The 16541-nt window shown below is 39.7% G+C and overlaps 1 pseudogene; it reads left to right on the top strand.

Moving 5' to 3' along the window:
- Positions 1 to 16541, top strand: part of LOC128017520 (dynein axonemal heavy chain 2-like) — a 129340-nt pseudogene that overhangs the window by 32569 nt on the left and 80230 nt on the right.

Below are 16541 nucleotides of genomic sequence, written 5' to 3'. Positions count from 1 at the left end.
TGATATGCATGCATACATTTTATGATGAAGTTAAATGATGATAGCAACTTTTAATTGCTCACTTGCTGTTAAGAAACACTGTTTTGATAAATGGAAATAATTCTTGCAATGTACGTAAATGTGTTTCCCCTTCATAGAAATGCATTTTTCATTACATTATGTGAAACCACTAAGACCCAAACAATTGTTTTTGTTTATAATTATTTCCTTTATCAGTGATCAGTTTTGCTGTATGCAGCCCTCTTCTAGTATGCAAAGTTTCACCCAAAGTCTCACAGGTTTTAATCCAATTTTTAGTCGCACACAGATTTTTGTACCACAAGGCTCTAGTGAGTGGGGGTTTAGATGGGGTCTGAGATTTGAGCTCTGTAGCAGACAGCAAAGACTGTACAAGACTTAGTGGTCAGATAACTGGCAGGTGCTGTTTTTATTAAACAAGACCTGGAAGGCCAAATATAAGCTGGAAGGCCAAATATATCCAGTTTAATAGCTTATAAAGAAGACATCTACAGCGAATGAAAGATGTTCATAACTTTCACAGCGATAGCACACAAGAACATATTTGGACTGTGAGAAGAAGGGCTGGCTTTAATGAGTAAATTAAACAGTTGACTGGTACTTTATTAGGAAGACATCCAAAAGAAATGATGAAGAATGAAATCAGCTGTATAAATCCCATTCTTATAGGGATAACACTAATATATACAAAGGTTTGGGGTCCGTAAGATTCCATTTTTATTGATTTTGAATAAAAAAAAAAAAAAACGTATACTGGCACCAAGGCTGCATTAAATTAAATAAAAATACAGTAAAAACTAATATTGTGGAATATTATTAGAATATTAAACAACTGCTTTCTGTAATTTGTATTCAAGATTAGTTTAGTTAATTGTGTGATTTTCAGGAGCCATTACTCCAGTCACTTATGATCATTTAAATGCATGTTTGCTGAATAAAAAGTATTAATTTCATATCTATTCTTTATTTTTTAAATAAAATATAGTGCGTGATGGCATGTAAGAAATATATAAATATATAGTCACCCACTATTGCCAAATGTAGCAAAAAAAAAAAAAAAAAAAAAAAAATATATATATATATATATATATATATATTTTTATTTATTTTTTTTTTTTTTATTTTTTTTACCCTTGCTACAGTTTTTCAGGAATACAAGGCATTGCTCTTGTTTTGTACTGTTACAGCTGTGTCCTTTTGCGGGCCTATATTGCTTTTGTAATGCAAGAATAAGGCAGCAGGCTTTACTGAAAATGGAAGTGCGACTCAGTGGAGAGCAATTGCAAAATCTATTCTCTTCCTCTGCTGGCTGTCCATCACTCCTTCATTGTACAAGGCAATATGATATTAAAGCACTGGCAGTGCCCTTTAGCCACGTTGTAGAGACACACACACATATATACACAGAAGCATGCAAGCAGCAGCACGAATGCCCCTTCTACTTTAATAAAGGAAGCATAGGCATCTGTCAGTATAAACAGCCCCATCGTTCACAATAAAATGAAGCCAGCCTCGTGCTGAGTTCTCACTCAGTTGCTGGAGAGAGCTGGGGGAGAGAGATCAAGTTCACATTAGAGTCAATGTCAGACATCCTTCGAGTCCAAAACAGAGCTGGCAACAGCTTCAGTGGTAATGGAGAAGTGTGGAGAACACGAAACATCTGAGCTTACACACACCCACACACACTTAGAAATGAAAGTATACATTCTGCACACCCGTGCACATAGAGTAATCTTCCCCTTCGAGGCTTATTTCATGTGACACATTTCATGCTTGAAAAAGTCTTGAGATGAGCTGGATCCTGACCTGGAAGGAAGAGTGAGATTATGCAGCATCTAAGATGCTTCTGAGAACCTCTATGCAGACTCTCAGAAATGTCTCAGCAACCCTGCCCTCCACAGATTGAATAGGGAGCAGTTGGAAGAGAAAGCTTAATGCTTTGTGGATAAGAACTGCCTCTTTTAATTTTAAGCACAGGGATAGGTTGAAATCAGATGCTCTTTTTCTGTAGAAGAGTGAGAGAGGAAGACATGAGCTGGAAAACCCCTGCTGCTCGGTTTGAATGTGTTTTCCACCCTTTCTTACACCACATTCCTCTCGCATCTATTCTGTTTTATTTCTTCTTCTTCTCTGTTTTTTTCAACCACATTCTGTCTTTCTGTCATTTTTGATAGCAAGAACAAAGAAGTGCATAGCCTAACAATTTTTTACACATTAAGATTGTTGTTAGTGTCCTGTATAATGCCATTTTTAAGGTTCCTAATATTGTTTTGGGAGTCTCCTACAATAGGTTTAAATGCATCCAATGCCAAAAAGCTTTAGTTAAAAAATAAATATGCATTTAATATCACCTCATCATTTCAACAATTCATTCAAAGCAGTTCTATGTTCCCCTTTAGGAACACGAGCTGTGACTAAATGCTGTGGGAACACCCGGCGGGACCACTTACTGAAGTAGATATGAAATCAGTCCAACAGAGAAGCGAGACATCACGAGCGGAGTGATGTGAGCAACCAGGAAGTATAAAAGCGCAACTGGAAAACACACATGCTAGCTTCTGCTCTTCAGTGAGCATGTCTGTGTGTGTTTGTGTGTGTATGTTACAAGCACTCAGTTAAGAAAGCAAAAAGAGCAAACTAATAATGCCAATATCAAAGGCTAAATCAGTGGCGAGCAGACAGCGTCTCAAGTCTTAATCCCTGCCCATGCTATATTTTGGGTATGGATACACACAATTTGTGTATCATCTGTATGATCAGATCTCGAGGGGGCTGACTGTCATGATTGTCCATGATTTCTTCCCCCTGTAGAGAGAGCCAGACGCTTCATCAGTCTTTCTCTGAGGAGGTTGATGTGATGAGCATTGACACGAAGGAGACTGTGGATTCGCCACCACAGTCCCTCGCATACAAAGAGCTCATGGAGGTTGTTACTCTTTCTAGAGCCAAATTAAATATAGAGTGGTCAGCCAAGAAACAGGATGCTCATCCTAAAAGCATCCCACCAGGTCAGTAAGACTGACATCCAGCCTGGTTGGGAAAGCTTATATGATGGTAGGTCAGACCAGTGTGTGTCTGCATCTGCACACTATTGCAGTGTTGCAGGCGTACCAGGCCTACCTGCTAAAAGACCTGGATGGGACTGCTGAACGGGAGTAGTCCCAACCATCCGGTTCCTTATATCACATGACCCAGAAACAGCGTCATGACCTGTAGCTCAGAGCTAAAAGAGCAGGGGGCGAGGCGGCACTCTCTGTCGGTGTCCTCTAAACAGAGGAGACATTCGTTCATGGAGGACTTAGAATTTCTGACAGCGTGGAAACTTCTGCCAAATGTCTCATAATGGGTCTTGCACACTGCAAAGAGAGGTTACAGAATTCAGTTCGGTTCTCGTTCCAACTTGCTTAAACAGGGTCATTCCTACATTAGTAAGCCCTGATCAGGCTCTGGTAGACACTCATAGAACGTGTTCCTCCTCTCACGAGAGAGAGTCAGTGTTCTACAGGCGTTACTTCATTGTTCTGAAAAAGGATGGAGGGTTGTGTCTGATCATAGATCTGCGTCATTTGAAAACTGCTATCAAATGGTTTCAGTTCAAGATGTTAACTATCAAACAGATTGTGTCTCAAATCAGTTCCGAGGGCAGGTTTGTTAAAATAGATCTCAAGGATGCTTACTTCCATTTATCCATCCCTCCTCAACACAGGAGGTTCCTGATTTTTGCTTTTGGGGGCGAAGCATACCAGTATCGGGTGCATCCATTTGGCCTGGGGTACACCCCAGGTACCCCCAAACCACAGGATGTCTTGCAATAGGCTTTTATTTAGTAAATTTCTAACTGCATCTGACAGTGGCAGATCCTGGCATGTGCAATTGCCTATAGGGCCGATTTCTTCTCCTCTTTATACTTAATTTCAGGGAGTTTCTATAGCATGATATATGACAAATATTGAGTGTGCATAATGTTACATGATACATGTAATGCACGAGGATTAATCTCACAAAACTAGAAGTGTGCTTTTAAATATAATTTTTTCTTTTATGAATTGGCTCTGAGCTCGCTTCGGAGTTCTGTAGAGTGTACACTGGGACAGGGTCCGTCTGCTGTCACTAGCTCCGCTCTGGCCGGCCCGAGTACGGTTATTGGACTTTGTATCCCTTCTTGATGGCTCTCCACTGGATATTCTGAGGGGGCACAGATCCTAGCATCCGGTCACTTAGCTGAGGTTGTTGAGACCATACTCTTGTCCAGAGTTCCTGCCATGAAGAAACTGTATGCTTTGAAGTGGAAACTTCTAACTTCTTGGTGCGGACAGTGATTGCACAACCCAGTCAACTGCCCAGTTGGTACAATTCTGGAGTTTCTCCACAGGGTTATCTCCCTCCACTCTGAAGGCATACATGATGGCCATAGCTGCTTACCACACCATTCTAGATGGTCAGTCATTGGAAAGACACCTACTAGCTACACATTTACTCCATGGCACTCAAAGGCTTAGGCCAGTACAGCGCACCAAGGTGCCCTCATGGGACCTGGTGTTGGTTCTGGAGGCTTTTAGCTCTTTTTTTTTTTTTTTTTTTTTTTTGCTCTTTTAGAACCAATTGAAGATATATCTGAATAGCTCCTCAAGCTGAAGACGATCTTCTTACTCAACATATCCTCACTGAAGAGAATAGAGGATCTCCAGGCACAACAGATCAGTTATTCGTTTGCTTTGGTCCTCCTAAGAAAGAGGCTCCTGCGACCAAGCAAACTAGGAGTAGGTGGGTGGTTGAGAGCAATTAGGATCTGACATCTACTCCGTCTACTATTCAGTGGAGACAGTTGGTCAAAATAAATTTTATAGTGAGCCATCTTTCAAGAGCAAGCATTTTGTGAATCCTGTGTTGAACTCGCTGAGATTAGAGAAGCAGTGATCAGTAAAATAACGGGAACACAAATTAAGATTGGGTTGTACTGATGTGTTACAGTTGGGGATTTTTTTTTTTTTTTTTTACCACTGATTCATTTTGTACCCACCCTTGAGTACAAAAGTGATATGAGGACATGATCAGATCCTACAGCTTTCTAAGCTGTCTGTATTGAGATAGACATTTCATATGAATATAAAGCGCTCATTGCAGGAGCTCTCTAAAGCTATCAATGGAGACGGCAAGGCATCTCCAAATTCTTTATTCAGAGTACAGGTGTTACTGACACAGCAGACTCATCAATCTCTTGCTCATGTACACACAGACAAACACACAACTCTCTGTCAAATCTAGTAATGCAGTGGCCATTGATAACATTGTTTATGCGACGAGGTGACCTTTACCTCACATCTAGACACCAAAACCTTACCTTCTGTGATTTCAAGTCTAAAAGTAAAATTTAAAAAACTGCGAATCATTGTGTTGGTCATGGAGAGCTGCTGGCCATGTGTTTTACATGCAGAATAAAGACACTATCATGCATCAAGCAGAGGGCAATCAGAACACCACAACCTCTATAAATCACAGCTGTGACAGCACTGCTGCGTTATTCAGCACTCTACTCTACTGCTCAGCTCTACAGAGATATATTTGGACTGAGGCCTATGGGTAATGTCCCATGATGCTTAGTCAGCAAAACACAGTGAGAAAGAAAAAGCAGAAACGTTAGTTTGACTTAATTGAGTGTATTTTAGGGACAGTGGTTGCATTGGTCTGTTGAGACAGACTGCCTGAGGCAAAGGGCTCTAAGTGCCAGATGGAAGGGAAATGCATTCATGCTAGCTTAGGACACACCATTAAAGGCCCTTTCACACTGAATGCAAAATTAATAAGCAAAAAAAAATTATTGATGAATGGTCTGTTCACACCAAGCGAAATGAACATCTGTCAGGCTGACTGACAAACAAATTCACGCTGGTAGTTGATGCGACACACCTCTTCCAGCTCTCACAGAGGAGACAATTATAAATGGCCACGGAAACCACAAGACACTGGACAAGCAACAACATCAAGACTGTCATATTTCAGCAATAAAAATAAAAATTGGTTCTAAGACTCATAACTCCATATTTGAAAACTTTTCTACGTTAATGGAGTCAGAGTGGTTTACATACATAACATACATTACATAACATACATTACATAACATTTACATAGCTCTGTGATCAAACTCCACATGAGAACAGACAAAACATTTTTGGGCTATTAACATGAAAAGTGATCCAGTTCTCAATAACGTAGAATTTAATTATTTGCATTTTTGTGTGTATTTTTTTTATTTTTTATTAATTTACATGTTTTGTTTTGGAGGTTTTTCCCTTAAAGCTGTGTGTTAATGTGTTCGCTACAATAAAACAATCATATACACAAAAAGTTTGAGGGAAAATCTTTCATTAGTCAAAAATACAGTTAAAGCAGTAAATATTTACAATTTAAAATGAACAGTAAAATTATTTTTTAAAATGTAGTTATTTCCTGTGATGGCTTAGCTGAATCTTTAGCAGCCATTACTCCAGTCTTCATTGCCACATTATCCTTCAGAAATGATCTTTTAACGCTTATGTGCTGGCTAGGTGCTCATGAAACATTTTTTTGAGAGATCTTTGAATATGTATATTCTTTGAAAGTAAAAAATAAATAAATAAACACAAATTAAAAATGTTTTTACTGTTGCTTTTGATAAATTTTATGCAAAATTGCTGAATAAAAGTATTAACAAAACACACTGACCCAAACTATTGAATGGTAGTGTAAGTAAATAAATCACAAAATTAATACCATGTAATTGCTGTAATCATTTGGCAACTCAAAGTTTTATTTAATGAATATAACGATTCTGTGCTTGAAAATATTTTTACACTGTGTGTGTTTGTGTGTCCAGGTGGATTTCTCTCTTTCTCTCCAGAAACTGGCACACATAGTGAACAGCATTAGCTGTCAGCTCATCAAGACCATCTCAGGGTTCAACCGTTCTCCAGACCTGCTGACCCACCAGCACTCACAGTAAAAACCCATCCACACCATCATCGGTATACACCCTCTTTCCATCTCATTCACCACATATGCCCTACATTTGCCATTTATGCAATCCTTATATTCCTGTTTACTCACCTTCGGGGAAGTTGTGGCTTAATGGTTAGAGAGTTTGACTCATAACAATAAGGTTGTGGGTTCGAGTCTCTGGCCCTAGAGTAACCTCCTTTGACGCTGACATAGGTCTGTAGCTTTTCTTCATTATCTTTTAGTAACAAAATTTGTTTTTAAATGTGCAATAGCAGGGTCTAAAATGTACTGTATATAGTAACGTGAAAACATATTAATTATTTGCAGTGCTACTAATAAAATAAAAGTTTCTTTAGTGAACAAATGCACTAATGGATTCACCATTTTTCTCTCACCATCAAACATGCATCTCTTTTAATTTAAAATGCTTGAGTAGTGATAGGACACTAGAGGGGTGTTTTTGAGGTCACGTGAGAACAATGTGATGGCCTTTCAGACTATTGATGTGTCTGCAGCACAGAGGTGCCAGTCCTGAGGGCAGGGTCAACAACTCTTCCCTATAGATTTGATCTGCACTCGCCAAATCGTTATCATGTCAACAATGGATGCTTGAGTGTGTGTGGATCGGAAAGTGTGTGTGTGTGCAGTGAAACATAGACTTTGTGTGTGTGATTGTGCATTAATGACCTGGTGCATACTGGAAGGACACTTGTGTATTGCCTGCTGCCACCATTCATGTATAACGTTTTTTTTGTTTGTTTTTTTCACATCAAATAATACATTCACAGACACATTTTATTTGTAATTACTATGGTTAATGTAACTTCTTGCTTTATTTCTTCACACTCCTCAGAAACAAATGATGCTGAACAATTCCGTTATTTTCTTGAAAAACTAATTTAATTTACAGTATGTTGTAGTACTGAGATGACAAATTAAATTGCTATTAATAGGGCAGCCATTATGAGTGAATTTTTTTTTTTCTCTCTCTCTCTCTCTCTCTCTCTCTCTCTCTGTGTGTGTGTGTGTGTGTGTGTGTGTGTGTGTGTGTGTGTGTGTTGTAGATACACAGTGGTGACTAATGTCCAGAAGGAAGAGACAGTGTTAAAGCTGCTGGAATGTTCTCCAATTAAATTCTTTCTGATGTAACATTGTAACGAGTGGCAGAGCAAGTTCAGGCAGCTGCTCAGCCTTATGGCCAGTGCCAAACTAAAGGAACTGGGTCATTCTTCAGTTGGGGTGGCAAATAAGAGGCAGAATTTGTAAAAACGCTTGTTTGTTTTTTTCTAATAAAATATATTGCTATGCATTTCAAATTAGTTTTGTTATGATATATCAATTAAAATTGATTTTTAAATAATTTTAATCAAACACTGGTGACACAGCCACTTATGTCTATGTCATTTTGAAGGAACACCACTGACTTTATATCGCAAGTTACAATATGCTCAAATTATGTGACAAATCAGCCTAAATCCAGACTTTCCTAAAATGGAGGCTGCCATCATGATGTTTTCAAGATCAGGGGACATTAATAAGTGTTTTTATCAACATTTTGATTAAAATATGTAAAAATCTGAAAGTTATCAACATAACACCACAGACACTATAAAGTGTGACACATAAAATTGTCAAACCTTTAGCTAACTTTAAGAAAACTAATAAGAAAGAATGTACTCACCATGCACCCCTCAGATCAACCAGCACCTGCAGTGACCTTTATACACAGGAAGTAGTTTAAACAGATTTCCCCCTTTTCTTAAAGGGGCAAAATCAATTATGGTAACACCACAGACATGAATTTGGGGGACACAACTTTTTTTCTTAAATATAAAAAACAAATGTATTTTTTTTAAACAATTTAATACAATTATACATGTTTTTTTTTAATCTATATTCACATTATAACCACTTTATTTGTGTTAATAATGTTGTTGCAATTACATTTCATGATAACTCTCTAAGGTATGGCGGGAACATGCATATTTTTTTACAAATGCAGTCTCCCAAACCCAATTAAATAGGTATTTTAAAACAGAAAAATTAACTATTAATAGTGCACAAATTGTGTTAATCCTACAGAATACAAACATGCAAACTTTTTTAATGTATTGGTATTTAAAGTTTATTTCAGTTGTAGTAAAATAGAGGGACACCGCTTGCCACCGCAATTAAAGAATGACCCAACTGCACAGCTTCCTGCAGGAAAACTCTGTTCTACAACTTTGCCTCGCTGTCTGCTCTCTGTATAAGCAGCTGGGATCCTAACTGAAATGAAACCTCATAAGTGACCGATTTGAAACGCTCTTCATGGGCAGCGATCCTTTTAATGGTCACTCATGCATGCCACAGCAATTAACACCCCTCACGTGAAGAGCATGAGAGACTTGAAATCCTCTGTTGGTTCCAAAAGTGTCTGGCATTAGCATGTTGCTAAGCTAATGGCCTGACACTAAAAAAGAGTTCCATTGACTAGCAATAGAATATCGTGGAGATTCAGGAATTGGCTCTTTTGACTTGCACCAGTGTTATTTTAATATAATTGAGATACTGTTATAGTTTTTAAATAATGTTTAGAATTAGCAGTAGTTTTTATTTCTGCTTTAAGTTTGTGTAGTTAAATTGTTAGTAATTTTCTTGTGTACTGTAGTGACCCTGGCTTGAGCCACTAAACAACAACCTAGAACACCCTAGCAACACAACAATGCATCATGCTAAAAACCACTCAGAATTTCTTATCAACTACATAGCAACATAAACTAAAAAGTTACCTTGGTAGGCAGCTCAAATAATTTAAACAGAGCATCTATATGTGGCTAGTTCTGAGTTATTGTGCATAGTTCACTTAATTCAATAGGCATTAAATATTTACCATGCGCATAGAGTCAATGGCTGTGTAGTATGTGTTTTCAGGGTGTCTCAGACTCCTCAGACTGCTGGAACTGGGAGACAGTCTAAAACTTCTGGAAACTCTGCTGGCAGATCTGAGTAAGACAGATTCAGCCCATTTATTTTATTGATTTATTTGATTTATCTCTCGCTTTTTCTTTCCATCTCTGTAGGTGTTGGAGTTGCTGGGGGCTCTGAATTCAGAGTGGGTGTGGTTCCAGCAAGTTGTGATTGACATTGACATCATGTTGAAGAAACACAAAGACATGACGAAGAGTGGGTTTATACTCTCCTCTAAAAGGTTTAAGAAGACACATTGTGCCCTACAGAGCTTCAGAAGCAATGGTGAACACACAAACACTGTACACATTAACGTGAGAGATTTTAATATTATACAATGGGAAAACACACACACACACATACGGCCAGTAGGGTAACTTCCAGTACTGTCTCACACCCTACTGTGAGCTTCACATCCCAGCATGCCTCTTTTTCTGTAGGTCAGTTCGCTACATGGACGGCACCGCAGGCCTTTGCTTACTGGGACCGTGGGTGTTTTGCATGGTGGGGAGTGCTGGGTAGAGCCATCAACCTCCCACATGCCCCATGGCACATCACAACCAATTAGCCTTGAGATAATGTTTCAGAACGCCATGGAGCCTCACCTACAGCAGAAGTGACCGTCACGCTGACATCCTGCCCTTGACTGCACTCTCAGCCTGTCTGCCGCCCTATTTCTTTCTCTCTCTCTCTCTCTCATTGTCCCGTAATGCTGCTTCACCTCCTGCTGCTGTCTCTGCACTGTTTATTCTCTCCTCTATTAAAAAACGGGATTGAAAAAATATTTTTTCTATCTTGTACTGCCACTTCACGAACAAAGTCACGTTGTGTCGAACTGTATCAAAGCGGACAGAGTTTTCGTCCTACTTTTCCTTCCCTCCTCTTTCATTCGTCTCTTTTTCTTGCACTTCTATGCTCACTCGCTTCCCATCTCATTTCTATCGTGTTTGCGTAACCTTGTGATGGTTGATAGCTCTGTGAAGTCTGTTGTTTTCCAGTTTGATCTCCTGTCATTCCTTCTCTGCGTCTCTTTCTCCCATGTTCTTCTCCTATTAGTATGTATCTGAAAACCTTTCCGTCTTGATTCAGACAGAGTTGGAGTTTTGGCACAGCCGATTAACGTGAAAGCTTTGTGCTAAATCAACACGTGGCAAACACGCTCAGCGCTCACCATCATTATTTCCCACAACCACAGAATTTCCGAACGTGGGCGGCAGCTGCAACTTGTTGAGAACGGCAGGATTGTTTGGATTGTTCCTGCAGACAATGGTGGGCTCCTTCAGGTTAATGAGGCCAGGAAGCAGCTTTGTGCGGAAAGAAATTTGTATTCAAGGGAAAGAGACAGTTTCAATAATATCACACTCATTCAGTCCAAACACATACTACTGGCCCCTGCCAAGGTGCCCCTTCAAAATCTCATCTCCTGCTCTCCATGGACCCAGCGTGACTTTCCCTCTCAGATCCGGCACTGAGGAAAAATACGACATTGCGTTTCGAAACGCAGAGCCAATTAAACATGTATGATTGGTTGAAGTCTCCAAGGCAGATTTATCAAAAATTTAGCACATTTTAACATTTGCTAATTAGATTTTCTTTACGTTTTAGTCAGGCACAACGGAGAGAGAGAATGGGCGTCATCAAACCTCTCAACACCCATGCTCCTGAATTTGTTCTGCTCCAGCGACACACTTCAGCATGTGCTAAATGCTTCAGTAAATCAGGCTTTATGCAAATATTGACTGGAGATCCCCGATGGATCTTCACATGCTGTTTAATGGCTGGCCTTAATGCAGAATTGTGCAAATGTGTGTTTTTTGTAATTGCTGGAGATGTAAGTGTGCGATTTAGCCAGTGTGTTTGATGGGATCCATTATAAACGCTGACAGACGTAAACATCCGCGCCTGTAAACATATCACAGAGGCCTTTGGGGCAGATAAGGGCCCCTGCTGGTGTCAGTGTGAGTGCATTCCTGTGTGTTACTGTACACATGGTGTATAGCCATCCTGAGATGAATGAGGCGCTTTTTAAAAGATCAGATATCTCGTATATCAAAGCTGTCACAAGTGCGCGTGGATCGTGGGAGTCCAGGCTTATGTGTGGAGCTGGGTCCGAGCCAGAACTCACACTCTGCTCAGAAAAGAGACCTACTGACCTGCTGAGCTCCCAACTGTGAAACCACATTAATAGCACATTGTGAGAAACATGCTCGCTTCGCTTACTTTCTGGCCAATAAGAATCCATTGAGCTTTTTTTAGAGCGACAATCTGCTATTCGGGGAAATGACAGCTGAATGTGCAGTTTTTTTAATCATTGACATATGCATCTGTATGCTTGTGTGTGTGGTCTTCTTATGTCTTCGTCTTCATGTATATGGTCTTATTTGAGTGTGTATGTGTGTACAGGTCCATTTGGCAGCAGTGTAACCCCAGATTCTGCACTGCAGCAGGTTTCAGAGCTGCGTGCCCAATTGGAGGCTCTTAGAAGAGGATCAGAACATACGCTACGGTCTCAACCTATTTAGTATTGAACAACCAGCCTCTAAAGACATCCTCACTGTAGGGAAGGTGCCTGTTCACTGCTGTTACAGTAATAAAAAGCATTTCTCCATATAATACATATAATACAGCACAACAGAGTGTAAACAGGCTGAGGGCGATTGACTGGTCCTGTGTGACAGGAAGATTGAACAGTATTGATACTGTTGGTAAGGTCACTTCTGGTTCAGTATGCAGTGGTGTGTGTGCGTGTGTGTGTGTGTGTGTGTGTGCTCTTGTTTTTGTGACATATCAGGACACAACTCTGTATAATGACATGGGTATGACACAGGTATTACAAGGAGAGGGTGACTTATGAGAACTTATGAGGTTTTTTTTTTTTTTGAGAAAGTAAAAATGCACAAAGTTTCCTGTGAGGGTTAGGGTTAGGTGTAGGGTTGGTGTAGGGCCATAGAATATACAGTTTCTACAGTATAAAACCATTATGCCTATGGGATGTCCCCACTTTTCACAAAAACAAACATGCATGTGTGTGTGTGTGTGTGTGTGTGTGTTTGGTGTGAATGTGGGATGTGAATTACCTGCAGCAGGTATGGGAGATTGCAATGGGAGGGACTATGGGACAAGTGGAAGGGGGGTCACTTGACCTCCCTACAGACCGAGACCACGGACAACACCACCCAGATCATGTTCAAGAGACTCCACACAGTCAGCAGAGAGTTCAAGGCAAGTCATCACAACATAACCTACACCACTGGTGTAAACCCACTGGCCAAGCTGACCAAAAAAAAAAAAAAAAAAGTCAAAATATAGCACTAAAATAAAGCATCAATACATTAAAAATTGTAAAAATGTTCTGTTCAAAACTGTTTTCAACTTTGATTTAAAAAAATGTCTTCAGGTCCAAATCAGCATATTAAAAGGATTTCTGAAGGATCAGTTGACAATGAACACTGGATTAATGGCTGCCAAAAATACAACTTTGTGATCACAGGAATACATTACATTTGAAAATATATTAAAATAGAAAGTTTCATAATTAGTAGTGTACATTTTATTTTTTGTTTTTAATGATATTTTTACTTTTTTGATTTGCTATTGTACCTGGAAGTGATGCACATGCTTTATCTTCATATTTTATGTTTTCATCACTGCTACAGACTCTTGTTTCTTTCCAGGTGTGGTAATACGGCGACTATATATAAATATATATATATATACACAGACACACACACAAATAATATTTATTAATATGCACTTTTAATTTTCCCTTCACATCTAAAAATCTAACAGCCATCGGGACCACAGCATCAGTGATGTCTCAGTCTCTCACTCATCTTCCACTATACTCACACACTTACTGATGTTACTTCATTAGGGTCCAGCAGAGCCTCTCATTTCTTTGTTTCTCATTGTAACTGTGATAAAAGCCCTTTTGTGTAGCTAATTACCCTTTAAAGCTAATTTAGCTTCTCTTCTCACCAGCCTCTCATTATCCTGACATTTAGCTTTAAGCAGATTAGAAACACCTGCTTGATTCAGACCCTTTTGGGTGCTTTTCCACTGACAGAGATCAGTCTATCACAGCACACCATTTAGCATTTTACACTGCAGCCTGCAGTAGGATCCTGATTTATACAAATGTGTGTGTGTTCTTTCAGGACAAGCACTGGAAGGTTGAGGACTTGTCTGGATCAAGCACTTTAAGAATATCGTCCCACTGATCACAGGAACCCAGCCATGAGAGAGAGGTGAAGGGCACACACACAAATCAGTGTCCTCAGCATAATGAAGTGTCATTCTCACACTAATCCTCCTTATCGAGAGTGGTTACAGACAAAATTACACTGTCGTCTTTCAGGATGTTTCTTCGGCAGACAATCGCTCTTTGTAACTTCTCTCTGTTCGTGATATTACCCTCCGTAGCTTGTGACCTGATGTCCGTTCATCAGAGGCAGAGGTTTGGTGCCAGTTGCTGTTCTAGGATCAGCTGTTATCCCACACTTTGACAGCTAGCCCTCAGTTACAGCTCGTCACCTGTCTGTCACGCAGAGCGTCTGTGCATTCCGGCGCCATTCCTGCTGAGAGAAAAGTGACATTTTCCTCTCTACGTTTTTCTTCTGCCCTGTCATTCGCTGTCTAAGCCACCTGATTGGATCTGGCGTTCCCAAAACAACAGCCCATCGGCCCCAATCAGGCGTGCTGCCACAGCCCTGGTGGAGACTGCACAGACAGGCCTCACGTTCCCCTGATGACAGCCGGCTAATCACACTGATGTAACCCTCTGAAAGATCCCTGTTAGCTTCTCCCGCTGGCCGGCACAGCACATCAGGTAAGCAGATGAAAATAAACAGAGCTCCGGCCTCAGAAGTCCATGACCGACAGAACGGGAGACAAGAGGAGTAAAAGCAAAACAGGCTCTCGTAGGAGAGATCTCGTCCCAGAATGCTCGGGCCCGATTTCAAAGGGGCCAGTCGTTGGCAGGATGTTTTTTTTTTAAATAGCAGTGTTGTGTTTTGCTGTGGATCAGATGTACTGAGGGTCTCTGTGGATTTCTTTGAGAGAAAGCAAGCTGTGCGTTATGGCTACGGGATCTCTCACGGGAGAATTCAATCCTTGCGCTGTCATCAGCCATCACACCTGCTTATTATGACAAAATCTGACTGTCAACATGACCAGTCTTTTGTGACTAAACAGCACAGTGGACTGTCTTTCTTCAGCTCTTGAAATACTTTAGAAAAAAGTGTAAGTGTTTAGAAAAAAGTGTTTAGAAAAAATAAAAATAATATATGCATACTGTATATATTAGAATGTAACAACATTTTTTAATACACTTTATTTTAAGGTTCAGTTCTCGCTATTAATAAACCATTAACTACAATAAACTCCTATAAACACCTAATTTGCTGTTTATTAATAGTTTGTAAAGTAGATTAAGTTAATCTATTTCCTTTTGTCACTTCAGACTTAAAATGATTCTTCAGTAAAACATTTTACAGAGAACCGTTTATAAGACCATGTTTCTTCTCTGAATCTAAAGTGCAAACACGGCTCTTTTTTTTTTTTATCAGTTTTTGAGTTTTCCACTATAGATGGTTTATTAGAAATGAAAAATGTCCTTCTTATTAGTTTGGTTGATTCTTCAGATCAGTGCATTGCATTTTTGGTTTTTGAAAGCATTAGATAAATCAAATTGTCCCTGATTTTTATTTTTTTTAAACTTACTGAAACTTTCACTTAAAACATTTTGGAAACCTGAAAACCAAATTATAACATTATAAGTGGATGTCATAGGAAAAAAATGTAAAACATTTTTACTGGAACTTTTATTTTTAAGAGTGCCTTATTCACTTTTGTTTCTATTTCTTTTGTCTCTATGAAGGACTGTAGGTTCATCAGGGTTCAATTCTCTGTTCTCCTCTCACAGTGCATAAGATCCTCAGAGGTTCAGTATGTTAAAGAGAAAAGGAAAGTCACTGTCAGGAGGATTATGGTCAGAGGTCAGGTTTGAAAGGTCAAAGATGATACCCTCAAGGTGACATTGTGTAGTCAGACCAAATCCAGCAGAGAATCACAGCAGAGAGCCCCAGTCGAAATGTCTGGCAGCAATGCAGATGTGGTTTTCATTAGCCAAAAAGTTTGAATGTAAAATCAGTGGTGTTCATAAGTACAAATTTTGATTTATTTCAATTTCAGGCCTGTTTTACACATTGCATTCTTGGCGCTACAGTCACATGTTCTTTTTGGTTCCCGTTTGGTACCCACATTACAGTATTTGAGCACATGAGCAGCAATAAAAGTAGCGCTTCAGTGCTTAGCTTAGTTTTGCTGCATGTCATTACTCAACCCATTCTCACTCCAAAGGCGTCAAAAAACGAAGCATGGTCAAGCGCCCCTAGCGTCACTTTCATGACGCCAAATGTGCCTCTCGGCGTCGAATATCGAAGCACTACGACCTTCATTGCTTTCAATGGGAAACTTTTGGCGTCAGAATTCGACACGAGGACATGAGATGTTTATCGCTATGAAATCACGTTCAAGAAGTCTCAGCACACATCGCGATACTTGCTATCAGTTCCACAGTTTGGGTGAGTAGTCGTATA

The sequence above is a fragment of the Carassius gibelio genome, chromosome A7 (assembly GCF_023724105.1).
Source record: "Carassius gibelio isolate Cgi1373 ecotype wild population from Czech Republic chromosome A7, carGib1.2-hapl.c, whole genome shotgun sequence".
Classification (NCBI taxonomy): Eukaryota; Metazoa; Chordata; class Actinopteri; order Cypriniformes; family Cyprinidae; genus Carassius; species Carassius gibelio.
The sequence above is the reverse complement of the archived record's forward strand: the minus strand, read 5'-3'. Positions and strand labels throughout refer to the sequence as shown.